This window comes from Oncorhynchus nerka, unplaced genomic scaffold, assembly GCF_034236695.1.
Source record: "Oncorhynchus nerka isolate Pitt River unplaced genomic scaffold, Oner_Uvic_2.0 unplaced_scaffold_949, whole genome shotgun sequence".
Taxonomy (NCBI): domain Eukaryota; kingdom Metazoa; phylum Chordata; class Actinopteri; order Salmoniformes; family Salmonidae; genus Oncorhynchus; species Oncorhynchus nerka.
The window spans coordinates 38,975-51,336 of record NW_027040361.1 but is presented as its reverse complement, the minus strand read 5'-3'; the positions used below and the strand labels follow the sequence as shown (position 1 = coordinate 51,336).

Genomic DNA, 12,362 nt, shown 5'->3' with positions numbered 1-12,362 from the left:
AAAGGACACCAGCAGTATGATCTCAGAACAGCACCCCTCCTTTGTAAAGGACATCAGCAGTATGGTCTCTATTATTAAATCTCTTGATCCTCTCCCTGATAATACTTTGTTAGCTACTTTTGATGTTGAGTAGTTATACACATATTCCACACGAGGGCGCTATTGAAGCTATGGAACATTTTCTTCCTCAACGTGACCCTAATGAACTACCTTCCAGTGCCTGCATTATAATATTGGTTGAAATAGTACTCACACACAACTACTTCATGTTTCTAAATTATTTATTTATTCAGACGAAGGGTACTGCTATGGGATTCCCCATGGCTCCTAACTATGCTAATTTGTATGTGGGTTACATGGAGAAACAGTCCATTTTTAATCCACTCAAGAAACGATTATTGCCTAACATCATTATTTGAAAACGGTATATTGCTGATATTTTTGTTCTATAGAGGGGTGATGCAAAACAGCTCCAGGCATTCCATGCTTTTCTTAACTCTTGTTCTGAGCATCTGAGATGTACAATGTAATCTGATACACGTCAGATCAGTTTCTTTGATCTTCTGATCCTGTGTGAGGATAATGTTCTATACACTGATCTTTACAGGAACCCACTGATCTTTACAGTTTGTTGAGGGCTGATAGTTGTCACCCACTTCCCTTGAAAAACAGTTTGCCCTACAGCCAATTCTGTCGAATCAAAGAATTTGCAAAAACAATCAGATTTCATGTCACGACATCCGCCAAAGTCGGTCCCTCTCCTTGTTGGGGCGGCATTCGGCGGTCGCGTCACCGGCTTTCTAGCCACCACCGATCCACTTTTCATTTTCCATTTGTTCTGTCTTTGTCTTATCACACCTGGCTTCACTCAATCAATTACTTGTTTATTATTTAACCCTCTGTTCCTCGTGTTGTATTTGTGAGTGATTGTTTATTGTATTTTCGGTCTGTCGTGGTGTGCTCGTGATGTACTTTTACTCAAAATGACAAATGTACAAAGTAATGTTGATTACTCATATTTGCTGTCCTGCGCCTAATTCTCCACACCAGCTACACACCGGACCCTTACAGAGTCACTCACCCGAAGAAGGAGCAGCAGGAGCAGACGCCCTACCAGTTGCAGTGGAGGAGCGAGTTCAGCAGCACGCGACCATGTTGCAACGTCTGGGCACAACCATGGATCGCTTGCTGTAGACGATGGATCGTTGGGAGGGAGAAGGAGGTTTTCCAGCACCTTCACCACCGCCCCACTACAACAGGTGCCACTGTCCACCCCTCTTCCACCTGGTGCCAGCGGGATTCGACTCTCGCTCCCGAGGAGTATGATGGGACTGCTGCCGGATGCCAGGGGTTTCTACTACAGCTGGAGCTCCACCTGGCGACCGTCTACCCGGCTCCTTCGGGGCGTGAGAGTGTGTCCGCCGTCGTCTCCCGCCCCTCAGGCAAAGCCCTGGAGTGAGCCAACGCCGTATGGAGTGAGGGGAGACGCGGCGTTGGACCATTATGCAGAGCGTTTGTTCCACCTGAGGCAGGGGGCGGAGCGAGCAGGATTTTGCCTTGGTCTTCCGGACCCTGGCCGCCAGCGGGATGGAACGACAGGGCCCTGATCGATCACTACAGGTGCAGTCTGCGCAAGGACGTCTGCCGGGAGTTGGCCTGCCGAGACACCACCCTCACATTGGACAAGCTGGTGGACAGGTCCATCCGGCTGGACAACCTGCTGACTGCCCGCGGACGTCTGGATCGGGACCTGTCAGTTCCATCCCCCAGCACCCCAGCACCTCCGCTCCGATGCCCGTGGAGCTGGGAGGTGCTGCACTTAGGGTGACCAGAGGAGGGGCCATTCCCTGTACCATCTGTGGCCGCAGAGGGCACACTGCTGGTCGGTGCTGGGGGGGAGGGTTCCTCAGGGAGTCGAGGCAGCAGGCAGGGCACTATCGCGTCACCCCAGGTGAGTTGGCACCAGGCTCACCCAGAGCCCCCCTGTTGCTCACATGTATGTGTTTATTTCATTTCCTGAGTTTTCCCCGCATTCCCAGCATAAGGCCCTAGTAGATTCAGGCGCAGCTGGGAATTTTATTGATTGTTCATTTGCTCCTAGTTTAGGGATTCCCATTGTTCCTGTGGATATGCCCTTCACTGTGCATGCCGAAGATAGTCGACCACTAGGGTCAGGGCTTATAAGGAATGCCACCGCTCCACTTGACATGGTTATGCAGGAGGGTCATAAGGAGAGAATCAGCCTCTTCCTTATTGATTCTCCTGCGTTTCCCGTGGTGCTGGGTCTACCCTGGTTGGCCTGTCATGACCCCACTATTTCGTGGCAACAGAGGGCTCTCACGGGGTGGTCACATGAGTGCTCAGGGAGGTGTGTGGGTGGTTTCCATCGGTGCGACTACGTTGGAAAGCCCAGACCAGGTCTCCACCATGCACATCCCCTCAGAATATGCCGATTTGGCTCTCGCCTTCTATAAGAAGAGGGCGACTAAATTACCACCTCATCGACGGGGGGATTGTGCGATAAATCTCCTGGTAGACGCAGCACTTCCCAGGAGTTGTGGGATCCTGTGTTTTACATTATAGCCATTACCATATATATATGATTAAATATGATCTGATATTGGCTGTGTGAAGTATTTGCATTTGTGCACTTGAGCATCATCATGAGATTAAACAACTGCTTGCTACATCTACTTGCCTGTTTGTGTGTGTGACAAGAACTGAGTAACATGGTGTGACCTGCATGTTGCAAAACTGTAGATAACAGCCCAGCAGATGCTTTGTCCTTGTGTTTGTATGTAACAATATTGAGCATGTGGTGTGACTTGCTGTATCTTACAAAGTTGTGATAGGGAGGGGTGGTCATCACGAGGTTTAATTGAGATGGAGAAATACTGAACAACACAATAGCACAATACCAGAACAGTAGGAATCTATACATCGACGGAGGGAGGACTCCAAGAAGCGCCAAGAGGCGGGGACCCGCCTGAGCGCCTGCAATAGGCTGAGCAAGTTTAAACCACGCCCAGCCTCTACTGTGATATGCCAACAGACTGGTTGGAACTATGTCCATCACAGTATAAGAACACTGTTTACATACATCCTGTCAGTTCCCTGTTCTGCCCTGCGTGGTATTACAGCGAGCCCATATATACGAAAGTTGCATTTGCCATTTATTACTTAGCTAATAAAAAATACATAGTATACAACCGGTGACTCATTATTATATTTATCCTGATACCAGATTCAAATTTACACAACTCTAACAGAGTCACGTGTATCGTCTGTCACAGGAAGATACGGTGACTATGTAAACATATGTCTCTGAATCCCTGGAGCTGGGATACATTTAGCCCTCCACTTCACCCGCCTCCTCTAGTTTCTTTTTTGTGAAGAAGAAGGATGGAGGTCTGCGCCCGTGTATTGACTATCAGGGTATCAATCAGATCACTGTGAAGTAGAGCTACTCGCTGTCTCTCATCACCAGTGCGATAGAGTCAATGCGCGGGGCACGCTTCTTCACAAAATTGGATCTCAGGAGCGCTTACAACCTGATGCGTATCCGGGAGGGAGACAAGTGGAAGACGGCATTTAGTACCACCTCAGGGCACTATGAGTAGCTCGTCATGCCATACGGGTTGATGAATGCTGAATCAGTCTTCCTGGCCTTTGTTGACGAGATTTGTCCGGGACCTGCGGGCAGGGTGTAGTGGTGTATATCGACGACATTCTGATATACTCCACTACACGCGCCGAGCATGTGTCCCTGGTGCGCAGGGTGCTGTTGGAGCCTGACCTGTACGTCAAGGCTGAGAAATGTCTGTTCTTCCAACAGTCCGTCTCCTTCTTAGGGTACTGCATTTCCACTTCAGGGGTGGAGAATGGAGAGTGACCACATTTCAGCCGTGTGTAATTGGCCAACTCCCACAACGGTAAAGGAAATGCAGTGGTTTCTGGGGTTTGCCAACTACTACCGGAGGTTTATCCGGGGTTTTGGTCAGGTAGCAGCTCCCATTACCTCACTGCTGAAGGGGGGCCTGTTACGATTACAGTGGTCAGCTGAGGCGGACAGGGCTTTGGTCACCTGAAGGCTCTGTTTACCTCGGCTCCTGTGTTGGCTCATCCGGATCCCTCTTTGGCGTTCATAGTGGAGGTGGATGCGTCCGAGCCTGGGATAGGAGGTGTGCTCTCTCAGTGCTCGGGCACGCCACCAAAGCTCTGCCCTGGGCTTTCTTTTCAAGAAGCTCAGCCCGGCAGAGCGAAACTATGATGTGGGGGACCTGGAGCTGTTGGCTGTTGTCAAGGCTCTGAAGGCGTGGAGACATAGTCTTGAGAGGGCTAAACACCCTTTTCTCATCTGGACTGACCACTGCAATCTGGAGTACATTCGTGCGGCGAGGAGACTGAACCCTCGCCAGGCAAGGTGGGCTATATTCTTTACCCGTTTTGTTTTCAGACCAGGTTCCCAGAACGCTAAGACAGATGCACTGTCCCGGATGTATGACACAGAGGAGCGGTCCATGGATCACACTCCCATACTTCCGCCTCTTGCCTGGTGGCACCGGGTGATGTGGGAGCTGGACGCGGACATCGAGCGGGCGTTACGCACAGAGCCCACTCCCCCCCAGTGTCCAGAGCTGGGTGCCTGTACGTTCCGTCTGCTGTCCACGACCGTTTGATCTATTGGGCCCATACGTCACCCTCCTCTGGTCATCCTGGCATCGGTCGGACGGTGCGTTGCCTTAGTGGGAAGTACTGGTGGCCCACCTTGGCCAAGGACGTGAGGGTTTATGTTTCCTCCTGCTCGGTGTGCCCCCAGTGCAAGGCTCCCAGGCACCTGCCCAGAGGGAAGTTACAACCCCTACCCGTTCCACAACAGCCGTGGTGGCACCTGTCGGTGGACTTCCTGATGCATCTTCCTCCCTCACAGGGCAACACCACGATCCTGGTGGTTGTGGATCAGTCCTGCCGTCTCCTTCCTCTGCCCGGTCTCCCTATGGCCCTACAGACTGCGAAGGCCCTGTTCACTCACGTCTTCCGGCACTACGGGGTGCCTGAAGACATAGTCTCTGATCGGGGTCCCCAGTTCACGTCCGGGGGGTCTGGAGAGCGTTCATAGAACGCCTGGGGGCCTCAGCCTTACTCTCAGGTTTTCACCCTGAGAGTAACGGGCAGGTGGAGAGAGTAAAATCAGGACGTGGGTAGGTTTCTGCGGTCATATTGCCAGGACCGCCAGGTTTTCACCCGCCACTCCTCCACTAACCACTCTCCTTTCCAGTGCGTACTGGGTAGGTGGGCATCAGACAGTCAATGCTCCGCGGGTACGAATGGTTCAAGTGCTTGAGGAGACCTGGGACAGCCATGTGCACCTGAGGCGGCAAAAGCGAGAGCCGACCGCTCACCGCAGCAGGTTTCGACCCTGAGGCCATTTAAAGTCCTGAGGAGACTGAACGAGGTGTGAGTTACAGCTTCCTGATTAGCATTAACCCTGCTCCATGTGTCTCTCCTCAGGCCGGGTGGTGGCTGGTCCGTCCCAGGAAGCTGAGGTTTCCTCCGCCCCTCTGGTCATATTGCCAGGACTCGAGTCGGGGGCAGTACACGTTCATCGTGACCCTTCGTTGCTGCGGAATTTCCACTGTCTCCATCCGGATCGCCCTGCGCCTCGTCCCCGGGTCGCCCCCGAGGTCGGTGTGGGCGCTGCTGGAGACGGGGGGTGACCTCGACAATTTATTGTTAAAATGAGAGGCTGCCTGGATCTTTAATTTAAAGAGTCTTGCTTCCTTCGGTCTCAACGTAGACTTTGATATGAAGCCATTCTTGTGATTATTGTGATTTTGCTGTTGTAAATGCCAAATTGTATCTATGATCGCACGTAATCAATCATGTTTTTGATATGTTATTTTTATATCTGAGAATTAACCAATGATATCAGGTGGAGGGATAGTACCTACTGATCTGGTGGAGGGACAGTACCTGGACTGGTGGAGGGATAGTATGGACAATCATGTACCTGGACTGGTGGAGGGATGTACCTGGACTGGTTATTTTTGGAGGGATAGTCTGGACTGGTGGAGGGAGACTGGTGGAGGGATAGTACCAATGAGTGGAGGGATCACTGGTGGAGGGATAGTACCTGGACTGGTGGAGGGATAGTACCTGGACTGGTGGAGGGATAGTACTGGACTGGTGGAGGGATAGTACCTGGACTGGTGGAGGGATAGTACCTGGACTGGTGGAGGGATAGTACCTGGACTGGTGGAGGGATAGTACCTGGACTGGTGGAGGGATAGTACCTTGGACTAGTACTTGGTGGATAGGGATAGTACTTGGACTGGTGGAGGGATAGTACCTGGACTGGTGGGGATAGTACTTGGACTGGTGGAGGGATAGTACCTGGACTGGTGGAGGGATAGTACTTGGACTGGTGGAGGGATAGTACCTGGACTGGTGGAGGTATAGTACCTGGACTGGTGGAGGGATAGTACCTGGACTGGTGGAGGGATAGTACCTGGACTGGTGGAGGGATAGTACTTGGACTGGTGGAGGGATAGTACTTGGACTGGTGGAGGGATAGTACCTGGACTGGTGGAGGGATAGTACTTGGACTGGTGGAGGGATAGAGGACTAGTGGAGGGATAGTACTTGGACTGGTGGAGGGATAGTGGACTGGTGGAGGGATACAGTAACAGAGGCCTACCTGGAGCAGGTGGCGAAGGCGGTGGTGAAGGGCGTGATGAGGCCGGACAGGAAGCTGAAGGGGTTCTTGCGTGTGAACCCAAAGTAGATGAGAGGCAGGATAACCCCGTGGATGATATGACCCAGGACAGAGGCAAATATGTATTTCCCAGACTGGTCACCAACAGAACCACATCCTCCATCTCCACTATCTTACTTCCCACCAGGAACATGATGCCGAACGGGACGTACCTGAGTTAGGAGAAATATAGAATGTATACCATTTGGTGAGGTGATGACTAACAGAATATCTATTTTTGCTGCAGATTTATTTGAAAGGAAAAGCTAAAACATTTATCAGAAATGTAATTAAATGTTTAATTTGATTCTACATAAGTAGGCAGCTTCAGAGTCAAAAAGTAGCTTCTCATTTCAGTGTCAAATGCATAGCCAGCAGCCTACAACACCTCCTGCAGTTCTTAAGGAATAAACAGTACAGACTTTATCTAGTGAGCCATCAGAAGCTCCTCTTGTTTTCCCTTGGGAATAGTCTTGGGAACCAGGAGAGGCTAATCACATGATCTGGGTTGTTTAAGGTCACTCACCACATGATCCAGGACACCAGCACCATGGTGGCTTCATTGAAAGCGTTGAAGAAGCGTATGAGCTCCTCCCCTCCTCTCCCAGCTTCCTCAGTGCCACACCGAACACCATGGCAAAGAGAACCAGGCCCAAGATGTTCATACCATCTGGTTCTGTGCCCACAGGAACCTACATAGAACACATAACACAGTTTTGTTTATGTATGGTTGTTAGTTTAAAAATATATATTTAAAAAAAACACAGATCATAACATTTGAACACAGAAAATTACAACACATAAAATAGAACATTAGAACATAGAACATCAGAACATGATAACATCAGAACATCTGAACACAGAATATCAGAACACATAACATTAGAACATAGAACACAGAATATCAGAACATCATAACATCTGAACACAGAATATAGAAACATAAAATAGAACATCATAACATAGATACAAAACATCAGAAACATAACATAACATCATGAACACAGAACATCAGAAACAGAACATAACATCAGAACATAGACATCAGAACATAAAACATAGGACATCAGAACATAAAACATAGGACATCAGAACATCAGAACACACATCAGAACATAGACATCAGAACATAAAACATAGGACACAGAATATCAGAACATAAAAATAGAACATCAGGAACATCAGAACATAAAACATAGGACATCAGAATATAGGACATCAGAAACATCAGGACATCAGAACATAAAACACAGGACATCAGAACATAAAACATAGGACATCAGAACATAAAACATAGGACATCAGAACATAGGACATCAGAACATAGGACATCAGAACATCAGAACATAAAACATAGGACATCAGAACATAAAACATAGGACATCAGAACATAAAACATAGGACATCAGAACATAGGACAAACATAGGACATCAGAACATAAAATCAGAACATAGGACATCAGAACATAAAACATAGGACATCAGAACATAAAACATAAAACATAGGACATCAGAACATAAAACATAGGACATCAGAACATAAAACATAGGACATCAGAACATAAAACATAGGACATCAGAACATAAAACATAGGACATCAGACATCAGAAATAAAACATAGGACATCAGAACATAAATCAGAACACAGGACATCAGAACATAAAACATAGGACATCAGAACATAGGACATCAGAACATAAAACATAGAACATAGGACATCAGAACATGTAGGAAATCAGAACATAAAACAGGACATCAGAACATAAAACATCAGAACATAGGACATCAGAACATAGGACATCAGAACATAAAACATAGGACATCAGAACATAGGACATCAGAACATAGGACATCAGAACATAGGACATCAGAACACAGGACATCAGAACACAGAACATCAGAACATAGGACACAGAACATTAGAACATCTGAACATAGCCTTTCAGTTTATTTGATTCAGTAGGCTACCATTTATATAGTCTCCTCAAATGATATTCAGAACAGAGAAAAGAGTTATGCTCCTATTGACCCCTTTAGGGGGACCCACCATTATTGGCACTGGTCAGTGGAGGGTCTACCGTGTCTGTTCATCAGTACCCCTCATAGACTGGTAATTCTCTGCCAATGAATGAGCCAAGCATTTCTATGGGAGCGCCCCAAATGGTACCACAATCCCTATAAAGCGCCATAGGGCCCTGGTTAAAAGTAGTGCACTATATAGGTAATAGAGTGGCATTTGGGACGCATTCCCTTGTCAGTCTGACAGCTGGGTACAAGGGGCGATTCAGAAAACTACCCAGCTGAGTGATGACATGGCTGGGCTTCCTTCCAGCCTCGCTTGGAGGTCAGGTCAACAAGTCAGAAACATTGTCACGTTCAAGCCGACTACAGTGCAGTCGAGCTGCGCACATTAACCATTGCATGGTGGTCATCTGTGGATTTTATTCCATGTTCATGGTGAACCGACATGTCACGTTTGTTGGCGTTTCGTTTCTTTGGAACATCATCCCCTGTGAAGCGCTGTGCCTACATGTTTTCACCTCATGAAGCTCTTTGGGATCAAAACGTTGTCAACAGAGGTGATAGTTGGCAGCATCTGCAGGAACAGGGTGTGCAGGCCTTTCTGTTCTTTTTACATCTGTAGGCTTTCAAAATGGTAGACTACTGAATCTTCCTCAGACAGGTGGGTGGAGCTCATATCATCTGGACCATGACATAAGTATCTTGGTGATACAGAATTTGTTCTCTTTTTCAAAAGTCTTCTGAAATTCACACAGAAAAGAAAACAGAGAAAAAAAATGGTGTCACGTTTTCCTGTAGCGATGGTTGACCTTCTCACCCCAGCTCTGTACACATGCACACATACACACAAACACTCTGCAATGCCAACCAGCCACTACATCTGAGTGTATCTGGACAACGGTCGCTGCAGGAATCCATCCTCGGACCGTGCCAGACCAGTGTTCCCTGTTTGGACTCTCTCTCTTAAAGGCAGAGTCGTTGGTCAAACGTACATGCTAGCGGGCCAACAGTCCGGGCCTGCCTGGCTACATATATATGACTATGACACATGGCATAACTGAACAAACACAGGACAGTGACTGACATTGACGTCACAACAGAGTAGCTTGGTCTGATCAGGCTTAAGGATGTGGATGAATACTGATCACATTTTCAAGAAAGAAGTGTTAAACTTGTATTGAGTCCTTTCTGTTTGTTACCAGGCTCCAGGGACATTGCTATGTGTGTTGCTATGGAAGCGGCTGGTCACTTGCATAGCGTATCGTGACAAGTGTATTCAACATTTGACAGTGAATCATAGAACGGTGTGAGTGTGTCCAGTACGTTGTCCAGTACGTTGTCCAGTACGATGTCCAGTACGTTGTCCAGTACGTTGTCCAGTACGTTGTTCAGTACGTTGTCCAGTACGTCGTCCAGTACGTCGTCCAGTACGTCGTCCAGTACATCTTCCAGTACATCGTCCAGTACATTGTCCAGTACGATGTCCAGTACGTTGTCCAGTACGTTGTACAGTACATTGTCCAGTACGATGTCCAGTACGTTGTCCAGTACGTTGTACAGTACGTTGTCCAGCACGCTGTCCAGTACGTTCCTCCCCCAGCACGCTTCCACTTACCCCAATCACCAGACCCAGGGCTGTTCCAGTACGTCATTACCAGACCCAGGGCTGTCCACGTACCAGACCCAGGGCTGTATGGGACTTACCTCAGTTCAGCACGTTTTGGGTACCCCAGTACGCCAAAGCAGGCGTTTGGGACTTCCAATACGCTGTCCAGGGCGTTGTCCTCCCACTGGTCTCTCATACCAGACCCAGCTGTTTGGGACTTACCCCCAATACCAGACCCAGGCTGTTTGGGATGTACCCCAATACCAGACCCAGGGCTGTTTGGGATGTACCCCAATACCAGACCCAGGGCTGTATGGGACTTACCCCCCTAATATATGACTTCCCCAGGGCTGTTTGGGACTTACCCCAAATACCAAACCCAGGGCTGTTTGGGACTTACCCCAATACCAGACCCAGGGCTGTTTGGGATGTACCCTCAATACCAGACCCAGGGCTGTTTGGGACTTACAGTAACCCAATACCAAACCCAGGGCTGTTTGGGACTTACCCCAAATACCAAAACCCACCAGGCTGTTTGGGACTAACCCCAATACCAGACCCAGGAACCAGCTGTTTGAACCAGGATGTGAACCAGCCCCCTCCTGTCTGTGAACCAGCCCTCCTGTCTGTGGACCAGATCCCTCCTGTCTTGGGATGTAGCCCCTCCTGTCAGTGGACCAGCCCCCTCCTGTCAGAATCCTGTCTGTGGACCAGATCCCTCCTGTCTGTGGACCAGCCCCTCCATTTGGACCAGCCCTTTCTTCCTGTCTGTGGACCAGCCCTCCTGTCTGTATCTGTGGACCAGCCCCTCCTGTCTGTGAACCAGATCCCTCCTGGACCAGATCCCTCCTGTGGACCAGATCCCTCCTGTCTGTGGACCAGATCCCTCCTGTCTGTGGACCAGATCCCTCCTGTCTGTGGACCAGCCCCCTCCTGTCTGTGGACCAGACCAGATCCCTCCTGTCTGTGGACCAGATCCCTCCTGTCTGTGGACCAGATCCCTCCTGTCCGTGGACCAGATCCCTCCTGTCTGTGGACCAGATCCCTCCTGTCTGTGGACCAGATCCCTCCTGTCTGTGGACCAGCCCTCCTGTCTGTGGACCAGCCCCTCCTGTCTGTGGACCAGCCCCTCCTGTCTGTGGACCAGATCCCTCCTGTCTGTGGACCAGACCAGATCCTCCTGTCTGTGGACCAGATCCCTCCCTGGCTGTGAACCAGATCCCTCCTGTCTGTGGACCAGATCCCTCCTGGACCAGATCCCTCCTGTCTGTGGACCAGATCCCTCCTGTCTGTGGACCAGATCCCTCCTGTCTGTGAACCAGATCCCTCCTGTCTGTGGACCAGATCCCTCCTGTCTGTGAACCAGCCCCTCCTGTCTGTGGACCAGCCCTCCTGTCTGTGGACCAGCCCCTCAATCTCCAACACAGACACCTGTTATTTTATAGTGTATGTTTCAATGTGTCTTTGTTCTTACTGTACTGTGGTTGTAATTCCACTTCCTTAAGTTGTCATTCGTTTGGTATTTTGGTCTTTCTTGGACGAATAGCCTATGACAGGCTAAAATGAGACCCTAACAAACAATCAAACAAACAAACCAACAAACATGAGGGATGTCATAATAAGCACCTTCTGGTAGAGGATGGTTCCATTGGTGTCGTTTCCCACGGCGACCATCTTGTAATCAGTGGCATACTGTGACACCTTTCTGTTTGTTACCAGGCTCCAGGGATATTGCTATGTGTGTTGCTATGGAAGCGGCTGGTCACTTGCGTAGCGTATCGTGACAAGTGTCTTCAACATTGGACAGTGAATCATAGAACGGTGTGAGTGTGTCCAGTACGTTGTCCTCCCACTGGTCTCTCATAGCTGTTTGGGACTTACCCCCAATACCAGACCCAGGGCTGTTTGGGATGTACCAGACCCAGGGCTGTTTGGGAATACCAGACCCAGGGCTGTTTGGGACTTACCCCCAATACCAA

At 49.2% G+C, this 12,362-nt stretch overlaps 1 pseudogene; it reads right to left on the bottom strand.

The window, feature by feature from the left end:
• The window catches only part of LOC135570657 (neutral amino acid transporter A-like), a 32,859-nt pseudogene extending 20,781 nt beyond the window's left edge, over window positions 1-12,078 (bottom strand).
• Window positions 12,079-12,362: the final 284 nt, after the last annotated feature.